Source organism: Phoca vitulina, unplaced genomic scaffold (assembly GCF_004348235.1).
Source record: "Phoca vitulina isolate PV1807 unplaced genomic scaffold, GSC_HSeal_1.0 scaffold1, whole genome shotgun sequence".
NCBI classification, from domain to species: Eukaryota; Metazoa; Chordata; class Mammalia; order Carnivora; family Phocidae; genus Phoca; species Phoca vitulina.
Window position 1 is genome coordinate 82591731 of NW_022589704.1, and position 15583 is coordinate 82607313.

At 33.6% G+C, this 15583-nt stretch overlaps 1 non-coding gene and 1 pseudogene across 1 annotated transcript; both read right to left on the bottom strand.

Moving 5' to 3' along the window:
* Positions 1–15583, bottom strand: part of LOC116632209 — a 180573-nt pseudogene that overhangs the window by 119530 nt on the left and 45460 nt on the right.
* Positions 11754–11860, bottom strand: LOC116637994. The gene has a single exon (XR_004300581.1). It is a non-coding gene; the product is annotated as a U6 spliceosomal RNA (small nuclear RNA).

Here is a 15583-nt window from a genome sequence, read left to right on the forward strand (position 1 = left end):
CAAAAGTGAAGGCAAAATAAAGACATTTTCAGACATATAAAACCTGAGGAAATTCATCACCAGCAGACTTGCCCTACAAGATATATTATAGTAAGTCTTTTAGACAGAAAGAAAATGATACTGGATGAAAATTGAGATTTACACGAAAGAATAAAGAGAATAGAGAATGACATTTACATGTGTAAATATACATATTTTTTCTTATTGTTTAAATATCTTTAAAGGATATTTGACTATTTGAACAAAAATAATAATTTATTGAGGAGCTTATAGCATAAAAAGTGAAACACATGGCAATAGTTACAGTCCTCCGGGTTGTCTGAAGAGTGTTTCCAGCATTGGCTATTTAACCGATAACCTGTTGGCCATAAAATTACAGGATAATGACCCTGAATGCAGGACTTGTGTTCAAATTCTAAAATAAAAGAATGGAAATAGGTTCAGGTCTGGCACTTTGAAATCTTTGCCATACTGCCAGATGGATTGCTCTAGGACCTTGATAGTCATTTCGCTTCTGAGTCTCAATATGTAAATCTCTAGAATGGGGCCATTAATGCCACTAAATTTTACTGATAAAATGTGTAATATTAATGAAAAAATCTATTTGATTTGTGTCTACTGAAGGCTGAAAAAGTGGGATAAGAGGACTATTACATTTTAAATGATGGCTCTCTAAATATTGCAAAGATGTGTTCCTTATGGCTTGAATCACAAATACGTGGAGAAAGAGATCAAATAGAGAAAAAAGAGGGAAGAATTTTACTTTTGAACTTTTGCACGTGGAAGATTATAGGCATAACTGGAAATTGTACAAAGGCCTTGCAATTATAGATTGATCTACCTGTATATTTTCAGAACTAAGTAATGTCTACCACTCCAAGGGGGGATTAAAAAAAAGCATAATAGTAGTTTTTGTAGCTATATACAAATGATAAAAGCAAAGACATCAAAGTGGGTAGCCTTTCAACTCATGCTCAATTAGAATAAAAGTTTGGTTGCTGTTTTAAACATTTATGACTAACTAACTGTGACAGGCTCTCAGCTTTGCAAACGGGATGATTTTCAGTTGACTTTTGATCTGACTGACAGTTCCTTATACACTTCAGTGTTAGTTTATAACACACAAGCCCACATCTGAATACACATGTGACTAATTAGGGACTGTTTATGGATCATCCACATAAATTTAACACAAAAGAGTGAAGGCATTTTAAACCAGAGGACATAATTTTAATGAAATAGAGTTAATTAACAAAGGTGCTTGACCTATTTTGTATTGTTAAATTTTCAAAAAATGAATAAAATCTAAAGTAAAGTGTGTTTTGTATGTATATCTGGTGAGACGTATTAGATCATTTTAAAAGTTAATACTATTATTATGAAATAAAAAATTATTTAGGTGCCTTTTAAAAAAAATTGGTTGCAATGTAATCAACTTATAGTATAGACACGACTTTGGATCATGATTTCTAAGAACTTTGTGTTTTGTCTCAAAAGACATAATATTCAGTGCTTTATAGGTTGGATTGCACCCTGACTCTCAGGCCTAAATTCCAGCTGTCACTTCGTAGCTTGTGAATTTATACAAATTAGTTAAACTCTTGTGCCTTAATTTTCATATCCGAAGCATGGGGATAATAATAGCACCTACAGAGGATTGTTGTGAGAATTAACTTTGTTAACACATGTAAATCACTTAAAAGATTGGCAACACTTGAGAAATGCTTAATAATTATTACTATTATTTCAGAAAAATAATAACTGTTACTTATAAACTGCTTATACTGTGCCATAGTGAGAAATGAAGAGGTAATTCTATAAGGAGACAAAAAAAGTTCTTGGAACTCAGATTATTTAGTAATTTATAATAACTACATTCGTAATACAATCCTTTAAATATATAACAAATTTAGAAACATTATTGCCCAAATCAGTCCTTCATCTATTTTAGACAGAGAGTACCATTCTCAAGATTTGTCTGAAGAAAAAGACTACCTCTGAACTCAACATGGTAACTTGAATGTCATCTAAGGGAGATGCTCATGATGGCCCACCATGCTGGGTAAGGTGAGAAGACCCAGGATTTCAATAAATTCTCCATAGATCTTCAGAGATAATGGTGACCTTAACATTTCCTCTAGACACAACAGGTTCTGAATTTTTGCTTTTGCTGAACTAATTCATTTCATGTCCTGATGTTTAGTCTTTTATTTCATCTTGTATCATACAGTAACTTTACTCATTTTAGCTTACCTTTGTAGCCCATGTCAGATTTCAACCACTGAGAGGTGGACTATACTACCTTCCTGGAAGCTGCCATTGTCCTACCCTGGGCATTCACTTTTCTGTGGGTGTTTTTCTGCTTTCTGTGGCAAGATTGTCTTTGATGATTTGGGGGCTAACTAACCCAGACACAAGTGTAGTCCATGAATGGAATAGTTAACACCTCAACCAATGGGAAACAGGTATCAGTGATCAGAGGACTCCAGGCTCCTGTGTTTCGGAGATAACCTGCACATCTCTCCCAGACCATGAAGGAATAAAGGCCTATATTAAGGATCTTGATGATGTGCTATTACTCTGTGTTTTCCTCCTTCCTTTTCTCATTCTCCCTATTCACTTCTCCTCCTTTGAATCGCATATTAAATAAGTAAACTACTTGGGCACAACTATTTGTCCATGTAGGCTTTGCTTTTGGGGGAACCTAGATAGTCATTTTCCCAAATTTCCCTGGCATAAGATGCTGGGTTAGGAGGCTTTTTCTTTTTTCTTTTCTTTTCTTTTTTTTTTTTTTTTTAAAGATTTACTTATTTATTTAAGGGAGAGAGAGAAACAGTGTGGCAGAAGGAGAGGAAGAGAGAGTCTTTAAAAAAGGATTTATTTATTTATTTATTTGAGAGAGAGAGAGAGGAAGGGAGGGCAAAGGGAGAGGGAGAGAATCTCAAGCAGACTCCTCGCTGAGCGTGAAGCCCGACACAGGGCTCGAGGATCGATCTCAGAACACTGAGTTCATGACCTAAAACAAAACCAAGAGTCGGATGCTTAACTTACTGAGCCACCCAGGCTCCCCTTGACATTCCATTTCGTGAAAGTACTCAGGACCTTCTATGACTAGGAACTTTCAACAAGCAATATTTCTCCACAGGCTCTAGTCTTCCAGCAAGTTTCATGACTTGTTCTCTTCTTTCAAAAGCTTTCTTTTACTCTCCTCCTTCATCCTCTAATTTATCTTAACTTCACAAACTGAGCATTTTATCTATTCTTTACCTGGTTCATAGTAGTGATTGTCTATAAAGTGTTTCCTTTTTTTTTTTTTTTTTTTTTTTTAATGAAAGATTTCCTAATCAAAATTTGTAATCTCACTAGAGAAAATCTCTGGAACAAGAAGTTGAAATAGCAATGCTTTCCTCTATTTATACAAGCACTCCTCACTTAATGTATGAACTCTAATAGGATACCTAGTGAAAAGAGACTAATTTTTATTTTTAAGGGACCATGCCAAGAGATACTAAGCAAGTACATTCCAGCATAGTGAAACAGATATTCTTTGATTCTTCCCTCAACATTTGCATGGATCCCATTGCCTCAGGGGAGTATGGCTTGCCTCCACCAATCTTCTGTGTTATTTGGAAGTAAATTTGTTATATTTATATAGCGGTCTCTGAGTCTCTTGAGAGGCAATGACAAAGACCCTAACCCATTCTTTTTTGAGAACCAATGCTCATTAAGCTTCTCTATTCATTGACTATAACATTCCCAATTAAATTTTGCTGTCCTGGAAAGCATATTAAATCATTAGAGAAGAAATAATCACATGAGAAGTTGATATCCAGAGTGGTTACGTGAGCTCAAAGGCTGTTCATATTGGGTGAGCAGAAGGCCCTGAGACCTTTGCTTAATGTTTATGTTTATGGAAGAATGACTAAACTTTTAAGTATAAACTAATGTTAATATTAATTTAAATTTTAACTCCAGTAGCACACATGGAAGTGCCATTTGACCTGAGTAGGCACCTGGGCTACTAATAATACCATTGCCATTGAAAGAATGATCTTATTTCTCTCTTTGAGAATGATCTACTCTCTTTCTCCCTTCTGGTATTTGGAAGTACAGTAAAACAAGATAAGCAGTAGCTATAGTTTCTGCTAAATATATAAACCTAAGTGATTAATTTAAAAACAAAATAGGATATGATTTAGTATACCAACCTAGTGGGGAAAAAAATCACACCAGTTACTCTGCAAAGAGTAATAGCAATGTCTTGATAATATTTTCATTCTGTTGTCCCAAATGTTGAGTTGATATTAAAGACATGCTAAATAATGAATACACAACGTGAGCATAGAGATAGGTTAATTATGCTACCTTGTGCAAGGCTCATTCATAAAAGCAGTAAGAGGCAGATGAATCAGCAAAGGAGAATGTAATTTTTGAGAAAAGTGAAAAGGAAATCAATAGCGGGGAGCATCACAAGATCAAGCAAAACAGGCATTCAAAATTGAGAGAGTGATTGATGTTGTCACATGCTGAGGATAAATATAAAAGAGGATTCACTGTAAGTCTTGATATCAGATTTGTATATCAAAATAATGTAATGCAGTGGCAAAAGTTAAGAGTACTGAAACCAGTGTCATTCTCAGAGTGACCACAAGACCTTTGATGTTTTATTGTCTCATTGTTCTCATCTGTATTTAGTAGACTTGGTGTAAGGAGATGACAAAAATGAGATAATCTGCGTATTTAGCATAGAGCCTGGGATATAGCAAGTGCTGTCTACAAACCTATTAAAATATTTAATGAGTTTCAGTAAAAGAGTGTTTTTAAAAGATTAATCTGTATGGAAGTCATTGATAGGAGTTAAAATGCATCATGGAAAGTTATGGAAGAATATGTAGATGAGTTAGGGATGCAAGTTCCCTTAATAAGTAAATAAAATCCCTCTTCCTTGCACTTTTGATTAATTAATGGCTAAATATAAAATTGCAAGACCAAGCTAGAAAGGGAGAGTTGTTTTAGAGTGGAAAATTAATAGTTTTCATTGATGGAGAAGATGAAAGACAAAATATTTTACTGATGTTATTTCCTACTATCACACAGCTGTTGACATCAGGCTTAATGATTTAGTAAAAGGCTTGCTTTGGAATACAGTGTCATTGGAGATGGCTGAAGATATTTTTACAGCAGTATCAGAACCTTTCAAAGGATAAAATGTTTACTTGGATTCAGCATGAGATAACATGTCTTTGAGAAGAATGAGAACAATGAGTACCATGGACAGTGTTTCTTCTAGTTTAGACATTTCTGTCCCACCTTCACTTTTTGCCATAGCTATGTGCTACCTAAACAAGTACTTATTTAATATATTTCTTTAAATCAACTCCTTTTCAAAATCTTGAACATTTATATTACCTAAATATTGTCTATATTCCCAAGGAATAATATCTAAGGTATTTTTAATGTGTTGATTGTCTTTTATATAATGTATGTTAAAGCAAATGTGCAACTATCTCAATTCTTAAATAATAAAATCTGTTCATTCATTGCCTCTACTCATCTTATCAACTGTCAGTGATAAGCTTGCTATACTTTGGGAAACAGCATAATAAGGGGTAGAATAGGAAAAGAGAAAGGATGCAAAATAATTAGAAGTTATAGGTTATCATTTGTGCCCAAATCTGTAGAACTCTGGCCTATCTGGGTCAAGAACTCTTTGCTGCCTCAGAGAAAAACAAAAACAAAAACAAAAAACAAACAAACAAACAAACAACAGTAACAACAACAAAAATCACAAAACTTTTCTTAATTTTAGGAGGGTATCAGAACCAGGAATGTGGTGCTTCTATCAAGCCTATATTATAAAATCCAAGGGTTGCTTACAATGTGACTCTTCTAGTTTGTAAGTCTTTAACAAACATTTAAACATACTTTAGCATATACTTTTAAATCCCTCCTTCAAAATCTGGGATTTTCAAACATGAGTGCTTTATTCAAAGCTTCCGACTTTCCTATAATTTTGAGATAGAACCAAGTGAAATAGAGGAACCTTTGCTTATTCAGACCACTTCTTTAATTTTATATCTCAGGATATTTTCATAGGTAATATTTTAGCTCCATGCACTAAAGAGTATCTGTGGAACTTTCTGAGAATGTGCAGTGTAAAGTGCTCAAATGTCTGAGGAACTAATAACATTTTCTTGATAAAATAATGCTTTCATGTCACATAAAATGAAACTGTCAGCATTCCTTTGTAGGTTTCTCTCAAGCTTAAGAGCAAGTCCTTGACAGTTCTAGAATTGCCTTTAAAAACTTATTGAAATGTAGATTAACACTGTAACATCTTATAATGGTTGGAAAACCTTTCCCTTTTAACACTTGTAGATAAGCAAGTATTAGTAAGTATTAACATTAGCTGCTATATTTTAACATTTTTTCCCTAAATGTTATTCTTCCCCAGGACTTAATATTTAGATTCATTTTAAAACAGAGCAGATCACCTAAGACTGGAATGTAAATTTTGCAATAAAAAGTAATGTAGATAGATACATCTTTAGAACATCAATTTTTACTACTCATTATCAAGATCAGGTTAAGGATAAAAGCATTTGCTCCATCAAATATCTGGAGGGTCAAAAGAATCTAAAATGGAGAAAAATAATATAATACCCCACAAAATTTTAACATAGTGCATTAATTTAGCAATACTAAAGAAATATTTATTTATTAATTTAAAATTGTAATCAAGTCTATGATAACACAAGTAAAAATAAAACTCAGAGCCCTCACATTTTGGAGTTGCGATGTTTTGTCTAGAGGCTGCTGCCTTCTCACTCATCATTACCTGTGCCACACAGGATAGTAGGGCAAGATAGAGGGGCTAGCTTCTACTCCTCCTACCCCCATGACCCACAGAACTTGGCTTCAAGATTCTACTTCCTTTCATTTTTGAAGTCTTAAGGTTGATAGTGATAGTAATCTTATTACTGCCATTAGCAGTCAGGATATATTGATCACACTTAACACCAAGAAAAGACCTGGCAAAATAGATTCCTTAAGTAAATGACTCTGAAGATTTTCCTTAAGTAAATGCCAGAGGTTTGATTTTAGTTTATCACCCCCAGCATTGTTAAATAAACAGTATAATATATCTTAACAATCAGTTAGGATTGTATAAATATATGGAGTAAATAATATATAATTATTGAATATTTATTCATGTCTAGAACTGTGCTAGAAATCATGAGAGATGCAAAGGACATAAGGCGTTTCCTTGTCTTTGTGGAAAATACAATCATATTGGAAAGATTAGATGGACATGCTTCATTTCAATTAAGGAACTGTGGAATAAATCAAATTATCTAACCCTTAAATTTATAGTAGAATAAACAGGAACAGAAACAACGATATCAGTAATGACTGCATTTAGGAGGAGGTAGAAATTGAATAATTTGGAATCAAAATTTGGGATCATAATTTTTCTGCAAATCTTAGTGGTATTATTTTAATAATAGAACTCACTTATTGGGGACTGTAATAAAGAAATACCCCAGGTTTTATAAATTCACTAATGAAAACATGCCACTACAGTTTTATATGTATCTTGTGCTTTGCAACCTCTAACTTTGCCAAGAATAATTACACAAATATTTGATTATAACCTAGGATGGATGTTAATACATACAGACACAGGGGAGGGCAGTTTGCTAATGGAAATGCTGGAGATTAGGTGTTAGAGCTAGTGCCCTTTTCAAAATTAAATGCAGAAGATAAGAGAATTTCTCTAATAAATTGCTGTTTACACAATTATTTTCAGTAAATTAGGGATTTTACTTACATTTCATTTTTAAGGAGAGGAATGAGGTAAAATATATAGCCATTATTCATCTCTATGCTGAAACATAAGTATTTTTACTTACTTACACAGGCACATATATATATGTGTACATATATATATTCCTTATTTATTACATAAGTGTATTGAAATAATTTTATTAAGATACCTAGAGATCACGAGAGGTATTCATGTCCCAAAATACTATAGTGGTTAACTAATATATTATTGTTTATCTATCAAAATAGTAGATTTTGAAATATGAACATTTCTTGGCAAAGGGGGTGTTAGAGAATGTGTCACCAAAATGGAATTGTTTCAATACTACAACAGGCAGATGCATATCAAACGTATATAAACATCTGAACACAGATAAGAAAATATTGTCCTTATAACAAATGAAATAGAAACAATTTATTTAAAAAAAAATATCAGAAATGAAATGGAAAAAGGTCAGAGCCAGGTATGTAGAACCCCCAGGGCCTGTGATCCAAAGGAAAAGAAAAAAACAATTTAACATTAAAATACTCAATGAAATGACCTCAGTCCTATGGTAGTTCTTAGATATACAAAAATGGTACATTTTTAAATTGTAGAAAAGAATTTTTTCTTCTATACTATCTGATAATGAGAAGGCTTTAAAGCACTTGGGAAGTATTTCCGGTCCTCAAATCCAAGATTAAATGTGAACTGGTTCACCATCAGGTTGTTCATATATGAGCTTTTAAAAGGGAGAAATACTTGATTTTCCTAAGGAAGGTTAAACCTGGTATCTGAAAGGGAAAAAAGAACTAGAAAAAAATAAATAAATAGACTTAGCCAAGCCCTAGTAAAGAATCACATTTTATGAACACATTGTGAGTTTCTATTTAACATATAATAAATGAATCAAATGGGTAAGGATTAATTTTACTAATTATTCTCTTTACAGTCTAGAGCATTAGAAGATTAGTTGTCCAATAACCTTTTTTTAAAACCTAGAATCACCTGGGAAGCTTTTAAAGATTTATTTATTTATTTATTTATTTAATTGAGGGGTGGGGGAGCACAAGCGGGGGAGGGGATGGGGGGAGAAGGAGAGAGAGAAGCAGACTCCCTGCTGATCAGGGAACCTGATGTGGGGCTTTATCCCAGGACCCAGAGATCATGACCTGAGCCAAAGATAGACACTTTACCAACTGAGCCACCAAGGTGCCCCTCTTGGGCAGCTTTTAAAAATACAAAGCTGTTTTCTAAAATTTATTAATTCATAGAATACTTATTTAGCATTTAGTGTGTTCTAGTCACATTGATAGAGGACTCAAAGATGAAAATAGGTAATGCCTGCCTTCATAGAACTCAGTCTAGTGTGGAAAAAAAAATAAGAAAATTAACCTTTATAATAGAAGTTACACAATTTTAAAACAAGGAGTTTGAGAGTAAAAGATAAATACTGAGAAATTTTTTAAGCAGAAAAACTTGATATAGGTTTCAATCCAAGAACAGAATTCTTACTGCTGTAAGAGAATTGAGTATAGGTATTTGTGACAGAGAAAGTAGGTAAACCAGTTAGTGGATCATTGCAATAGTTCAGGTAAGAAACGACAAAGGCTAGGAGAAAAATGGTTTGCAGAATACTTTCAGTTTGTTCTGTCCATGCCTTATGACCCCCAAAATACTAATGATTATGCATGACATCAAGGGGTTTCTTTGTCTTTTAAATTCCACTTTGGTTTAGCTAATGGGAAATACCAGCCTGTGACTTGAGGTTGGCAACAGAATGAAGTTTGGTTTTTATTCCCCTGCTCCTTCTGTGCCTTGACCTCTCTTCTTCTATCAGAGGACATGGTTTATCTCAGACATCTCTCACCATGGAGCTAGCCTTTCTAGTTTCCAGTAACTTCCCTTTGTCCTTTCAGCCTACATTGTCAATAGCTTCCTGTTGCTTGTTCCTAGCTGTGGGATCTTGAAGTATTTCTGGTTGGTTTCCAGAAAACTTACTTACCCTATCTCTTAAATATGATTTCATTAAACATTTCCTTCATATTACCCACTCTAAGTGGGTTACTGTTTTATGGCAGGACCCTGAATGATACATGTGGCAATTGTGGAGAAGACATGCAGACCTATTGACATACATTTGATGCATACAGAGGATAGGACTTAGTGATGACTTAGAAATGGAGGGTGTGGAAAAGGGAGGTATCAAGGATGACTTCCAGGTTTCTGGCTTGACCAGTAGCTGAATGGAAGTATTCTTTGTAAGAGATGAAGGTTCTCATCTCTAGTGGAGAATTTAGGTGGGATGGGAGCAGGTCAGGACTTCTGTCTGGACCATATTAAGTGCAACTGTCAAACTCACCATTTCAAATTAGTCAAAAGTCAGAAGAGAAGAGTAGGATATCAGTACACATTTTGTTGAGGTGAGGGCATCAATGTCATTTCAATAGAGAACAGAAGTGAACATACAACAAGGTCCAATTCTTCATGAAATTTATGGTTTACTGGGGAAGAAGTCATGAAAAAAATAATGAACTACAATGTTAAATTAATCCTACACAATAAAAGTACCAGCAGGTATAAGATTATATAATGAGGGGTGCCTGGGTGGCTCAGTCGGTTAAGCATCTGTCTTTGGTTCAGGTCATGATCCCAGGGTCCTGGGATTGAGCCCCATGTTGGGCTCCCTGCTCAGTGGGGAGCCTGCTTCTCCTTCTCCCTCTGCCCCTCTCCCTGCTTGTGCGTGCACTCTCTCTCTCAAATAAATAAATAAATAAAATCTTTTAAAAAAGATTATATAATGAGATGACGATGTATTTTAGAGGTTGAAAGAAGTGACAGCTAATATTACATCCCAATAGAGACATGCTGAATAGATGAAAAGATGGAGGAAAACTCTTCTAGGTGGTTGAAACAGTATTCGTCTTAAATCTCTGTGGAATAAAGGACATTAGTTCACTTGAGAAACTAAAAATTGGCCATTGTGGCTGAAGATTAGTGAGCAAAGGAAGAAGTAGCATGAAATTAGGTTGCTGAGGTTGACAGAAAACCAGATTATTAGGTCATGACTGTTAGGTTCTGACTATTAGGACGCTATTTGCCACTTAGTCCTAAAGCATCTTAACTTTAATGTAAATCTTAAAATGACCACAAGTGTCATAAAAACTCCACTTTTAGATCTTATACCATGCACATCAGATAAAATTGGGATACTCAATATTGTTCAAATTATTTTACAATTGGGCCAATTGACTAATCTATTTTTTAGAAAAACAGTATTTGGTAAGGGCATCGATGGAAAAGAGAGAGTATATTTGACAAATCGCATGGGAAACAAAACCGTACGGGTCTAATATTTATGTATGTCCTTATACCTTAAATTGAACTTCACAAATTGGAAATTATTTTTGATTTTCCCTTCAGGTACCCTTACTCTTTATGACTTATTACATATGAAAAAACAAACCTATCATATAGAAATACTGGGAAATAAAACCCTGAATATTACTTATAGGTTATACTGGACATTTTTGCTAGGACTTTAACACTAAATTTAGTTATCCTAGTCTTTTTGCAAAAGCTAGTGTTTTAACTAGTTTAGTAGAGGATGTTCATATCTAAACCTGAGATTGCTTGGGGTAACTTACTGTGGTACCCATAACAAACACACAATTAACAAATTATAGCTCTATTCAAGGATGATACATTTATTCTTCAAATGAAGAAAAAATAAAAAAGAAATATTTTCAAAAAGAGCTAATTCTTATACAGTGCTACTATATGTTAGGCACTGTTCCAAAATCTTCTTATATATTAAATCATTTACTCCTTGTAAAAATCCTATGAGGTAGGAACTCTTACCATCAGCATTTAGAGATGAGGCAACTCAACCACAGGTAGTTACTTAACCTGTCTAAGGATGCCCAGGCAGTACACTGTAGCCGGGAAATTCAATGTGACGGTCTTGCTTTAGTGTGTCATCCTTGTGCAGGCACCATGCTAATCTTCTCGGTATCATTTCAATTCTAGTATATGCATTGCCAAAGAGAGTACGACAGTCTTGTTTCAGAATTCTCCATCTCAGCTCTCACCAGTTGGTATTTTTCTTTAATGGAAGAAGATCTATTCAGGGAAAGTAAAATCTCATATTATTGAATAGGTCTTAGATTAACTTATCAGTGATATTTTCTTGAGCAGCAATGTCAAAGAATTGAAAACTTATGCATGTTATAGAAATGGATAAAACTGGTCAGTGGTTCTTATAACTAGGAATATATCACTGAACAGATAAAGTGGTATTTTTATCACTTTTTCTTTTCAATTTAAACACCTAAAGGACAGAACTTGAATGAATTTGAAGCAGTTGCTAGTTTGACCTAAATATTTGTTAACAAAATCAAATGTAAAACTGACTCTTACTAGAATGGGTTTAACTCTCTTCTAAATGATGGGAAACGGGGCAAAGGAAAATATCTATCATCTATTTGTCTATCATCTATCCATCTATCTATCTATCTATCATCTATCTATCATCTATCTATCTATATCTATCATCTATCTGTAGCTCTTCCATACATTTCTTAAAATATTGAAATTAAATAAAGTCTGAGGGTAATGAATATTTGCAGAAATTGTACCTTTTTATTTTTGAAGAATAAAATTTCAATAATTCTCTAGAGTTGTTTCTCAAGTTTAAAATGTCTATAAAGAGCAGAAGGCATATAAACTTCATTTTGTAAGATTTTCTTCCTGTCAAGATGATTTGTTTTGAGAAGCATCTGAGGGTCTATAGGGCCACCCACCATTTTAATAACTCTGATTGTTCTGTGTATCATCAAGTCACTGAGTCCAATCTGGACAGTTTCATTTTACATAACTATAAATTTTACTCTCTAACTGTCATTATTATAAATTGATCTCAATAAGAAAATGTTCATCATTGTTAAGGGATGGGGGAAAAAGGCTCAACACAGCATATATTTCAAGCTTCCAACAATATAATCACACACTTTTAAGTATACAATTCTATGTATGATTCAAAGTATAGAATTTTTAAATACTATTTTGGCCTTTTATATTTCCCATTTTATTTCTTGCTGTCAATATAAGCATAATATCTACTGAGAAAAGGGTCTCGACTGTTGTTAAGGATTTTTTTGAAGGTTATTGTCATTTGTAATTTCTTTTCTATGAGATTTTTTGGTGTTCAGAATTTAATTCTAGGATGAAGTGTCAAATATGAGGTTGCTGACTATATAAATACTAACCCCCTACCCCCAATTCAATTTCAAAGAGCAATTCAGGTGAGAGTAAATAAATAAATAAAAGGTTTGGTTAATGTTGGACAAATGCTTGGTACCGTGTCATTCAAAACTCCTTCCATTTAAAAACAAAATTTGCATTGACATATGAATGATGTATAATGCAGCATAATTACTTACGGGGTCTTTGAAAAGAGAAGCTCCCTTTTTTCCAAGTGATTTAACTTTGAAAAGGAATTACTTCACATGCCCAACAAATAATATTAAAAAGCATTTTATGAGGTTTTTTTTCCCCCTGCATATTTCTACACATGGACAGACTATTGTATGTTCTAAAACCTGTATTTACATGACACACTTTTATGGTCCAATGGGCAAACACTACTTAGTCCTAAAATAACATCACAGTAATGACTACAGGCAAGACAGCGAGAACACTCCACCATTATTATCCATATCAGACTGCACCAGATGGGGTGTCTGCGGTGGAGGGCTGACAGTGGCGAACACTGAACAACTCTTTCTGGTATTTTTGTGTACTCTTAGGCACAGCAATTTTACATTCAAAATCAGCAGTGCATCAGTTCTTCCATTTCGAAGACATATATTGTATCATATATTCTTCGTTTGAATCTAGTGGAGAAAGAAATGACGTGGAAAATTGAAGATGACTTACATTAAGTGGGATTTAGCCAAATTTCACTGGGCATAAGGCAAGTTTCCAACCTCAGTAGTATTGATCTTTTTGTGTTGGGTCATGCTTTGTGTGGAGACTGTCCTGTGCCTTGCAGGATGTTTAACAGGATCGTTGACCTCTATTGCCTAGAAGCCAGTACCCAAACCCCAGAGAGTTGTGACAACCAACAATGCCTCTTTGCGATGAATGAACTCATGAACATACACATGCTCTTTGAACAGATTAAATTATATGGGTTGGCTTTGTCAATATCAAAGTTTTATCAGTCTCTAGGTATAAGATGTACATTTTTTCTCGAAGTATACTTTATTTATGTTTATTCATTTGTTTGTTTTACCTTCAGTCATGGCTAGAGTATGTAAGCCTTTTGCATCTGCAATATTATTTCACACATTTTATATTGACAGCAAGAAAATAAAATGGGAAATATCGAGTCAAATAATACAAGGGGACATATTTAAGAGAAAGGCTTCAGTGTTCACTGAGGAGGGGAATTGGCTCCTACAAGTCCCCATTGAGTCCCAGCTCCTGGAGGCTGCAGCTCTAGGCTAGTTCTTGTCCAGTGTTAAGGAAAATATTTAAACTGAGGAATACTTCATGACAAAAGCTGCTTGCTCCGAAAATCAGTGGAATTTTCAGTTACGTTTCTCATTTCCTTATGCTTTTGGAATAAAGACGCTGCTTCCAAGAAATCAGGTAGTTGGAAGGGAGAACGAGACAAGATTATTTACCACATCACTGATTATAAACATGACTTGAATTGTAAAATTAAACAGAAAAGAAGTCAGAATCTTTGTTTCTGCTTCATTTTGAATGTCCACCAGTGGATCTAATTATCATGCAAGAACTGTCAGTTCTGTCATTGCATGTAGTCAGGTATTCATTGTTTTAGTTGATCAAAAATAGTGCTTTGCAGAGAGTAACCATATATACATGAATTATCAATTTTCAAATCACTAGAATGTAATAAAAGTGTACTTATAACTACTTTTTTCTCATATTCGTTTTGTCTTTGAAAATTTAAAAAGGCTTTCAGGATATTTTGTTTGGTTTAGGGTTATCACTATAAAGCTAAGTTATTATTCTGTAACTATGAAGAAGTACCTTTGGATATGGATCTCTGGATGATATAACGCCGGAAAAAATAGCTTTTAACATTCAGTATTGGCATTGAAATATTGGCAAGCATTAAATAAATACAATGGCAAAAATAGTAGTTTATATTATACATACGTTGTATTATTTTTAATGCACAGTATCTAATGTTATAAATACCCAATAAATGGTGAAAAAGATAAAAGTTTAATTCATAATCATAAGTTTCTAATAAGTGTTCACTATGTATGGGTTAGTTTGCTCAATATTATATAGCACATAGTATATAAAGAAAATTAATGTGATTATATTTCAGGAAATACATGTTTAACATTATAGTTTTAATATTGCACTGATTTTCATAATATTGCAGTTTTTCCTTAAACAAAATTATTTAATATGCCAAATACTGACCTGTCATTTTATATTTCTCCAGACTTCAGTAATCCGAAATAATTTGACCTATTAATTAGGATTAGCAAGTCTTCTCAGAAACTATAGTGTAAAAAATATAATCCAAAGCCTTGATAGAGTAGGAGAGAGAATAAGATCTGTTTGGATGAACAAACACCTTAATTCCCTAAATAAATATACATTCTATATCAAATAGGCTTGGTTAATTTCTATATTTACTTTAATTTTTAATGTCTTTTTCTTTGTAGTTCTCAAAAACATTTCTCTTATGCACATAGAACAAAAGAAGAAATATTCTGTAGTTAATTT